A 10,673-nucleotide genomic window follows, 5' to 3' on the forward strand; every position below is an offset into this window, starting at 1 on the left:
CGCAAACCAATCAATAGACGCTTATTGCGATATTTTTTTTACCAAAAATAGGTAGAAGAATACGTATCGGCCTAAACTGAGGGGAAAAAAATGATATATGTTTTTGGGGGATATTTATTATAGCAAAAAGTAAAAAATATTGCATTTTTTTTCAAAATTGTCGCTCTATTTTTGTTTATAGCGCAAAAAATAAAAACCGCAGAGGTGATCAAATACCACCAAAAGAAAGCTCTATCTGTGGGGGAAAAAGGACGCCAATTTTATTTGGGAGCCACGTTGCACGACCGCGCAATTGTCTGTTAAAGCGACGCAGTGCCGAATTGTAAAAACCCCTTGGGTCATGTAGCAGCATATTGGTCCGGTCCTTAAGTGGTTAATCCCCATGGTTTTGGAATGGGATGTCCAACAAGTTCATATAGGTGTGATGGTCAGGTGTCCACAGTTGTTTGGCCATATAGTGTATTTGTGGTTTTTATATATATATATTTGTAGTTCTTTAATGCAAACCAACTTGTCTTAGTGGTCCTTTGCCATCGGTACAGTGCTCTTGTTTTCTTTCACTCATACGGATGAAATGGATTCATTCTCATAGGCCATGGTCGGTCTTCATAGCAGATCACATTCGGACATCACATGGGTGTAATCCACGTAAGAGCCCAGGTCGTCTTCTTCTTTTTTTTTTTTTTCATCATGGTTAACAATTCCTACTGCAGAGCTTCAGTGCTGTGCTTCATACATAAGGATATTTTGTATCATTTGGAGATAAAAATCAAAAAAACCTTGCAGAATAAAATCTTTGGTTTTGCTATCATGTAAAAAAATGCCGCTTCCTTTGAAAAGTGTACTAGTGGCAATTATTTTTATTTTTTTAATAATCCATTTGTAAATTATGTTCCACTCGACTTCATTCATTTCTGATCCAACACTAAATGCCAAGGATAATCCATCAAGACACTCGTATAATTCCAGTCCTCTGATTGTATATGTATGTTTTAATGTGTGTGTATAAAACGCTTAATAAAGGTACAGACTACAGCCATCTCTTACCAAAATTGGACTAGCACCTTTTTTTTTTTGTTTTTAAATATAATTACCACCGTTCTTTTGTAATGTTCCTTTTTTGTAGTCGACGACAGTGTAATGTTATAAACATATAACACTATTGCCATTTTTCAAGAAGATTCTTGGTCCATGTTATAAACCTATTAAAATGTTGAATGTTGATTTTCTAAATCCATTTGTGTCATTGTGTTCTATTTTTTTTATTTTTTTTTTCTCTCAGATCATTGGTCAGTATTTTATCAAAATATATTAGTTTTGTTTGCTATTTTTTTGAGTTTTCAGCCAATTTTACAAATATCCATCTAAAAAGGGGGGAGGGGAGAAAATGAAAATAGAGGAGTTTTGTCTCGCTGGGGTTGGATCGGGGTATTTCAAGTTGAAAATATTATTTTTTTATTTTATTTTTTGGACTTATTTTTTTGTTGGAGGCTCAAAGAAGTTGGATCAGGGTATCTCCAGTTCAAATGAAAAAAATAAAACATATTTTTTTTTTTATTGGGGCACCCACAGTTGATCCAGAGGAAGGTGAAAAACCCCAGCAGAGCATGATCCAACTTGCTCCAGCAGGGAAAAAAAATTCCTTCCTGATCCTCCGAGAGGCAATTGGATTTTCCCCGGATCAACTTTACCTATAAATGTCAGTACTCAGTTATATTCTGTACATTTAGGAAAGTATCCAGACCTTTCTTAAAGAAATCTACTGAGCTGGCCAGAACCACCTCTGGAGGGAGTCTGTTCCACATTTTCACGGCTCTTACTGTGAAGAATCCTTTCCGTATTTGGAGGTGAAATCTCTTTTCCTCTAGAAGTAAAGAGTGCCCCCTTGTCCTCAGTGTTGACTGTAAAGTGAATAACTCAACACCAAGTTCACTGTATGGACCTCTCATATATTTGTACATGTTGATCATATCCCCCCTTATTCTCCTCTTCTCAAGAGAGAATAAATTCAGTTCCTCTAATCTTTCCTCATAGCTGAGCTCCTCCATGCCTCTTATCAGTTTGGTTGCTCTTCTCTGCACTTTCTCCAGTTCTCCGATATCCTTTTGAGAACTGGGGCCCAAAACTAAACTGCATATTTCAGATGAGGTCTTACTAATGATTTGTACAGGGGCAAAATTATATCTCTGTCTCTGGAGTCCATACCTCTCCTAATACAAGAAAGGACTTTGCTCGCTTTGGAAACCGCAGCTTGGCATTGCATGCCATTATTGAGCTTATGATCTACCAAAACCCCCAGATCCTTCTCCACTACGGATTTCCAAACTGTTCCCACAAAGCATGGGAGCATGAAAATGTCTGACAAAGAGTCAGGATGCTCTCTACGTTGCAGATGGAGAAAGGAGCTGTGTGTTAGTGGGCGTCCTGACTCTCATGTAGTCCAAGGGAGGGGGCGAGCACGACACTCCACACCAGGGAGAAAGCCTTGCATTACTGTGTGGATTTACAGACAGAAGAACAGGAAGTGAGGATTTCTCAGAAGAAATAAGGACATTTAAAAGCAAAATGGAAGGATGAGGTAAGTGAAGGAGGACTGCACTAAGGTAAAGGAAGATATTTAGGAAAAAAATTGTACCTTTACAACCCCCTTTAAGAGTGCCCTTCACTCTTAGACCCCTTTCATTTCACACTGACATGTTTTTCAGGCGGTTCAACGCTAAAAATAGCGCTGCTATACCGCATGAAAAAATCGTGCCCTGCAGGCTTCAATGTGAAAGCCCGAAGGCTTTCACACTGAAGCGGTGAGCTAGCAGGACCGCTCCAAAAGTCCTGCTAGCCGCATCTTTGGAGCGGTGAGAGGAGCGGGGTGTTTACCGCTCCTTCCCATTGAAATCAATGGGGAAACCGCGGTAATACCGCCAGCAATGCGCCTCTACAGAGGCGCATTGCAGGCGGTATTAACCCTTTTTTGGCCGCGAGCGGGGGTTAAAACCGCACCGCTAGCGGCCGAATATCGCGGTAAATCCGACGGTATAGCAGCGCTAAAAATCGCGCCGCTATACCGTCACCGCACCTCCACTGCCCCGTGTGAAAGGGGCCTTAGTGGTGCCTCTTGCTTAGGCGTTGCCGCCTCTGGGGCCTTTCAGAAAGGTGTGTATGTAATGACAGATCATGTGACACTTAGATTGCACACAGGTGGACATCATTTCACTAATTATGTGACTTCTGAAGATAATTGGTGGCACCAGAGCTTTTTATGGGCTTCATAACAAAGGGGGTGAATACTTACGCACATGCCAATTATCAGTTTTTTATTTCTAAAAAATAGTTTTATGTATCTATTTTTACATTTTACTTCACCAACTTTGACTATTGTGTTCTGATACATCACATAGAATTCAGATTAAATAAACATTGAGCCAAAGGCTGTAATGTATTATGTAACAAAAGAAAACAGAAAAAAGTGTAGCGCTAAAAATATGTAAAAAAAATACAACTGTGTAAAGAGTCATATAAATATAGCACCAAGTGTTCAAAAGTTCATAACTGATGATAAAGTGCAAAAATAAATTCATAAATAAGGGATAAGTCTCAATAATGATTTCAAATCCAGAAAATCCAAACAAAACGTGACAAAATGTGGAAAAAATATTGATAGCGGATCCACCACCAAAGTAAGGATGGGAGGCTTACCGGAAAACGTGGACTCAACTAAGCGTATGCTTATTGAGTCACATAAGCTTATAAGATGACAGTATCCGGACTCCGACTGTTCAGATGGTAGGCAGAGGCAGAAATTCAATAGGGATCCACTCCTTATATGATAGATGGTAGATCATAGATAATGATGCCAGGACCAGCCTATGAAGACCGTGGGCTCTTACAGGGAATCCGGGAGCTCAGAGTGCAACAGATAGGAGAGGAAAAACGAATGTGTACATAGTGTAATACCGTTTAAAAAAAATCTTTACTTTGACATCAAGAGATAAAATATTACACTCACATTTCAGCAGACATAACAAAGCGTGTAAAGGTCAAGCAGTGGAGTCAGCATGGATTCTGACGCGTTTCGATCAATCGATCGTCATCTGGGGCGCCCCTTGCTTCGAGTGACATACATTACCTCTCACAATGAACTGTGGATCACCCCCCATATTATGATAAACATCCAGGAATGTGCATGTGTCCAAGCTAGTGCACGAAATATGTAAAAACCCTGTCACTCGAAGCAAGGGGACGGAAAGGACTTTTTATTTAGACAGGTTTTTATCTGGAAGTCTGTTACTTTTCACTGAACAATAAAAGAGGATTGCTCAGAGCTGGATTAAAGTGGCGTTCCACCCATAAATATAACATTACATCAGTAGTTTTAAAAAAAATTCATTAGTCCTTTAAAGCCGTGGTTCACCCTAAAAACTACATTTTCTTATTCTACTGCCCCCCCACATTACAATCCGATTAAGGCTCTTATTATTTTTTTCATGCTGTACATACCTTAGTACAGCATATTCATCCGGGTTGCGAGTCCCGCGGGAGTGGGCGTTCCTCACATGCTGGTGATTGACGTTTTGCCCAAAAACGAGCTCCCCCCCCCGTCGCGCAAGCCGCGTCACGATTGGCGAAAGGAGCCGAACGGCGATGCGCAGTATAGCGCCGACTCGCCGTTCGGCTCCTTTCGCCAACTGTGACGCGGCTTACGCGATGGGGGGGGGAGCTCGTTTTTGGGCAAAACGTCAATCACCAGCATGTGAGGAACGCCCACTCCCGCGGGACTCGCAACCCGGATGCACGGGTGAATATGCTGTACTAAGGTATGTACAGCAGGAAAAAAAAAAATAAGAGCCTTAATCGGATTGTAATGTGGGGGGGCAGTGGAATAAGAAAAAGTAGTTTTTAGGGTGAACCACCCCTTTAAGAAAAAACATTTTTTTTTTTAGATGCCTTCAAAGTGTTGTTGCTAGGCAGAATAGTTAATCTTCCCACTTCCTGCACCTAGGTGCTTAAGCTTCCTAACCTACACCGCACAGACTCCTGGGAATGTAGTGGGTGTAACTTTCCAGGAGTCTGTGCACTCCCCAGTCTCGAAGAATCATGTAACTTGGACAGTACAGGTGCTGAAACCTGATCTGAAACCTATTACACTGCTTGTGCAGCACTGAGCATGTGCGAGATCTGCAAGGCTGAAATCCAGGAAGTCATACAGTCTGGCTTCATGATGCCCACACTTAAGATGGCCCCAGTCAATTTCTATTTTATAAAGTGTCTAAATGCTGTAACAACCTAACAAAACGGACCTTAGTTTACAGACTAACTTTACTAGAATACATTAAGCTTGTGTATTACAGGGGTATTTATATTTAAAAAGTGAAATTGTGTCTGGAACTCCGCTTTAACTCTGCGTGGCAAGACTGGGCACAGATGATAGGAAATCTTATTCTCTACATTGTGACATAAAAAAAAAAGAAAAAAAAATTTGGTTTTACATCCACTTTAAAGTGGATGTAAACCTGAACATTTTTTTATTAATTTTTGATGTCCCAATGTACAGTATAAGATTTCCTATCATCTGTGCCCAGTCTTGCCACACAGTGTTAATCCAGCTCTGAGCAATCCTCTTTTATTGTTCAGTGAAATAAAACAGACTTACAGAGAAGAACCTTAGTCCGTTCCGCCCCCTTGCTGTGAGTGACAGGTTATTTACATATCTCATGCACTAGCCTGGAGACAGGCATTATTTTTTTAATTCCCACCCCCCCACTCCTTTTCTGAAATCATGTGGTTACTTTTCTGGATTTTGACTGGATGTTGGGGATCATAGCAGAATTTAGTGGAAGGAATACACAGGAAAAAATGCATGTTGACAAGGGGAGTGTAGAGGTGAGCGGGGAGTCTACTGACATCACGACTCCACCCACCGAGCTCCGGACAACAGACCCACCCACCGAATCTGCAGTTTTTCAGTTCTTATAACAGACAGAGGGGAGACATTTGACAGGTAAGGATACATGCAGGAGGCGTCTATATCCTTATACATCAGCACTATGGCAGTAGTTTAGAAAGGATGAGAGCGGCTTTACATCCACTTTAACTGCCTAAAAACCTGATAATGTTCAATTCTGGCGCATCCTATTTTACAACTGTATGGAAATCTCTTGGATTTTCTGATGAAATAGATGGCAGTGGCTTTGCATCCCGCATTCGCAGGTCCCCAGTTGTCCCTTTAAATGGTGGTTGATTTTTCCCTTTCATGCCTGGCACTGGAAGTGGGAGGGCAGGAAATAGATGACATTTCTGGAATCTCTGGACTGGGGACGGGTCGGGGATGAAAGAGAGGAAAACGCCATGTGCTTTCTTGTGTGGAATGGAGGCGAGCGGAACATGAACAGGTGTGATGAGGAATGAGCACTTCGGGGATTCAGAAAAGTTCATCCAAGGTAAAGACATGACCACAAACATAGCCGAGGGGATTTCAGGGCTTGTGTCTGATCCTCATTCTCTGCTCAGTGAGAAATGTGGGCACTGTGCCCTGGACCTACAAAGGAGAGAAAACGCCACATCTACCAACACCCTTCTTTTCTGTCACTTGGGAGAAGACCGCCCTGTCCTTCCAAAAGGGGGCGCTGCCAGTAGCCTGCAATCACAGATACATTGTGGTGCAGATTGCTGTGTCCTTGCACAATCACTGGATCTGGGCAAACAATTGCATCTCATCAAGACACAGGCTTCCCCAAAATGGCTGCTGGAGCCCATCCACGTTGTAGGGACATTATGGTACCACATGGGTGCTGTTTTGCCTAACTACAAGCGACGTGTATTTCTTCCAGATCTGTGCAGTAATTCAGTGTGAGACTTTCCCTCTGTGCAGGAGCTTCCTGTAATAAAGACCGCTCACTGTTGCTCTCTCTCCTTGTGCAGGATGACTGGTCTTGTCTTCGCCCCCTCCTGTTTGTTTTTTGCAGCCAGCCTGCGGTGGGTGGAGCCTGTTGGGTCCCTCCCACCACTCACTTCTGCTCTCTCTCTCCTTGTGCAGGATGACTGGTCTTGTCTCCGCCCCTCCTGTAGTTTTCTGCATGCAGCCTGCAGTGGGTGGAGCCTGCTAGGTCCCTCCCACCACTCACTGTTGCTCTCTCTCCTTGTGCAAGGTGACTGGTCTTGTCTTTGCCCCCTCCTGTTTGTTTGTTTTTCTGCATGCAGCCTGCAGTGGGTGGAGCCTGTTGGGCCCCTCCCACCAGTCACTGTTGCTCTCTCTCTCCTTGTGCAGGATGACTGGTCTTGTCTCCGCCTCCTCCTGTAGTTTTCTGCAGGCAGCCTGTAGTGGGTGGAGCCTGTTGGGTCCCTCCCACCACTCACTGCTGCTCTCTCTCCATATGCAGGACGACTGGTCTTGTCTCCGCCCCCTCCTGTTTTTTTTATTCAGCCAGCCTGCAGTGGGTGGAGCCTGCTGGGTCCCTCCCACCACTCACTGCTGCTCTCTCTCCTTATGCAGGACGACTGGTCTTGTCTCCGCCCCCTCCTTTTCTGCAGCCAACCTGTAGTGGGTGGAGCCTGCTGAGCCCCTCCGCTCTTCTCTCTACACAGGTTATATCCAGCACAGTGAGGATGTCACTGCTACTTTTACAAGGTAATCACAGGGTTTGCAAAGGCATTTGGAGCTCATATGAGCCTCTATCCTTTGTGGCTATTGAACACATCTAAAATGAAAGTTTTTGTGCCCAGAGTTTAGCTTTCAACTTTCTCCAACTTAAAGTAAATCTCCATTTTTTTTATATCCACTGCTCAAAAAAATGAAAGGAACACTTTGAAAAGATATCAGATCTCAATGGGGGAAATCTCGTGCTGGATATCTATACTAGTATGGACGGGGTAATGTGTTGGGATCTATACTAGTATGGACGGGGTAATGTGTTAGGAATGAAAGGATGGCACATCATTTGATGGAAATTAAAATTATCCACCTACAGAGGGCTGAATTCAAAGAAACCCCAAAAATACTAATCTTTTCTGACTGTTTTGCATTTGGCTAGGGTCAGTGTCACTACTGGTAGCACGAGGCGATACTTGGACCCTATAAAGGTTTCACAGGCAGTCCAACTCCTCCAGGATGGCACATCAATACGTGTCATTGCCAGAAGGTTTGCTGTGTCTCCCAGCACAGTCTCAGGAGCATGGAGGAGATTCCAGGAGACAGGCAGTTACTCTAGGAGAGCTGGACAGAGCCATAGAAGGTCCTTAACCCATCAGCAGGACCGGCATCTGCTTCTTTGTGCAAGGACCAACAGGATGAGCACTGCCAGAGCCCTACAAAATGACCTCCAGCAGGCCACTGGTGTGAATGTCTCTGACCAAACAATCAGAAACAGACTTCATGGGGGTGGCCTGAGGGCCCGACGTCCTCTAGTGTGCTCTGTGCTCACTGCCGGACACTGTGGAGCTCGATTGGCATTTTCCATTGAACACCAGAATTGTCAGGTCCGCCACTGCGGCCCCATGCTTTTCACAGATGAGAGCAGGTTCCCCCCGAGCACATGTGACAGACGTGAAAGGGTCTGGAGAAGCCGCAGAGAACTTTATGCTGCTTGTAACATCGTTCAGCATGACCAGTTTGGTGGTGGGTCAGTGATGGTCTGGGGAGGCATATCCATGGAGGGACACACAGACCTCTACAGGCTACACAATGGCACCCTGACTGCCATTAGGTATCGGGATGAAATCTTTGGACCCATTGTCAGACCCTACGCTGGTGCAGTGGGTCCTGGGTTCCTCCTGGTGCACGACAATGGCCGGCCTCATGTGGCGAGAGCATGCAGCCAGTTCCTGGATGAAGAAATTGATACCATTGACTGGCCCCCACGCTCACCTGACCTACATCCAAAAGAACACCTCTGGGACATTATGTTTCGGCCCATCCGGTGCCGCCAGGTTGCACCTCAGTCTGTTCAGGAGCTCAGTGATGCTCTGGTCCATATCTGGTAGGAAATACCCCAGGACGCCATCCGTCGTCTCATTAGGAGCATGCCCCGATGTTGTCAGGCATGCATACAAGCACTTGGGGGGGCCACACAAACTATTGAGGACCATTTTGAGTTGCTGCAATGAAATTTCAGCAAAATGGACTAGCTTGCTGCATAATTTTTTCACTTTGATTTTCGGGGTGTCTTTGAATTCAGCCCTCTGTAGGTGGATGATTTTCATTTCCATCAAATGATGTGCCATCCTTTCATTCCTAACACATTACCCCGTCCATACCAGTATAGATCCCAACACATTACCCCGTCCATATCAGTATAGATCCCAACACATTACCCAGTCCATATCAGTATAGATCCCAACACATTACCCCGTCCATATCAGTATAGATCCCAACACATTACCCCGTCCATATCAGTATAGATCCCAACACATTACCCAGTCCATATCAGTATAGATCCCAACACATTACCCCGTCCATATCAGTATAGATCCCAACACATTACCCAGTCCATATCAGTATAGATCCCAACACATTACCCCGTCCATATCAGTATAGATCCCAACACATTACCCCGTCCATATCAGTATAGATCCCAACACATTACCCCCTCCATATCAGTATAGATCCCAACACATTACCCCGTCCATATCAGTATAGATCCCAACACATTACCTCGTCCATAACAGTATAGATCCCAACACATTCCCCCGTCCATATCAGTATAGATCCCAACACATTACCCCGTCCATATCAGTATAGATCCCAACACATTACCCCGTCCATATCAGTATAGATCCCAACACATTACCCCGTCCATATCAGTATAGATCCCAACACATTAACCCGTCCATATCAGTATAGATCCCAACACATTACCCCGTCCATATCAGTATAGATCCCAACACATTACCCCGTCCATATCAGTATAGATCCCAACACATTACCCCGTCCATATCAGTATAGATCCCAACACATTACCCCGTCCATATCAGTATAGATCCCAACACATTACCCCGTCCATATCAGTATAGATCCCAACACATTAACCCGTCCATATCAGTATAGATCCCAACACGTTACCCAGTCCATATCAGTATAGATCCCAACACATTACCCCGTCCATATCAGTATAGATCCCAACACATTACCCCGTCCATATCAGTATAGATCCCAACACATTACCCAGTCCATATCAGTATAGATCCCAACACATTACCCCGTCCATATCAGTATAGATCCCAACACATTACCCCCTTCATATCAGTATAGATCCCAACACATTACCCCGTCCATATCAGTATAGATCCCAACACATTACCTCGTCCATATCAGTATAGATCCCAACACATTAACCCGTCCATATCAGTATAGATCCCAACACGTTACCCAGTCCATATCAGTATAGATCCCAACACATTACCCCGTCCATATCAGTATAGATCCCAACACATTACCTCGTCCATATCAGTATAGATCCCAACACATTCCCCCGTCCATATCAGTATAGATCCCAACACATTACCCCGTCCATATCAGTATAGATCCCAACACATTACCCCGTCCATATCAGTATTGATATCCAGCATGAGAGTTTTGCCCATTGAGATCCGATGTGTTTTCAAAGCGTTCCTTTAATTTTTGTGAGCAGTGTAGTTTTGAATAGAGTGCAGAAAAGTTGGAACATTGATGTTTGAGTTCAATG

The sequence above is a fragment of the Rana temporaria genome, chromosome 7 (genome assembly GCF_905171775.1).
Source record: "Rana temporaria chromosome 7, aRanTem1.1, whole genome shotgun sequence".
Classification (NCBI taxonomy): domain Eukaryota; kingdom Metazoa; phylum Chordata; class Amphibia; order Anura; family Ranidae; genus Rana; species Rana temporaria.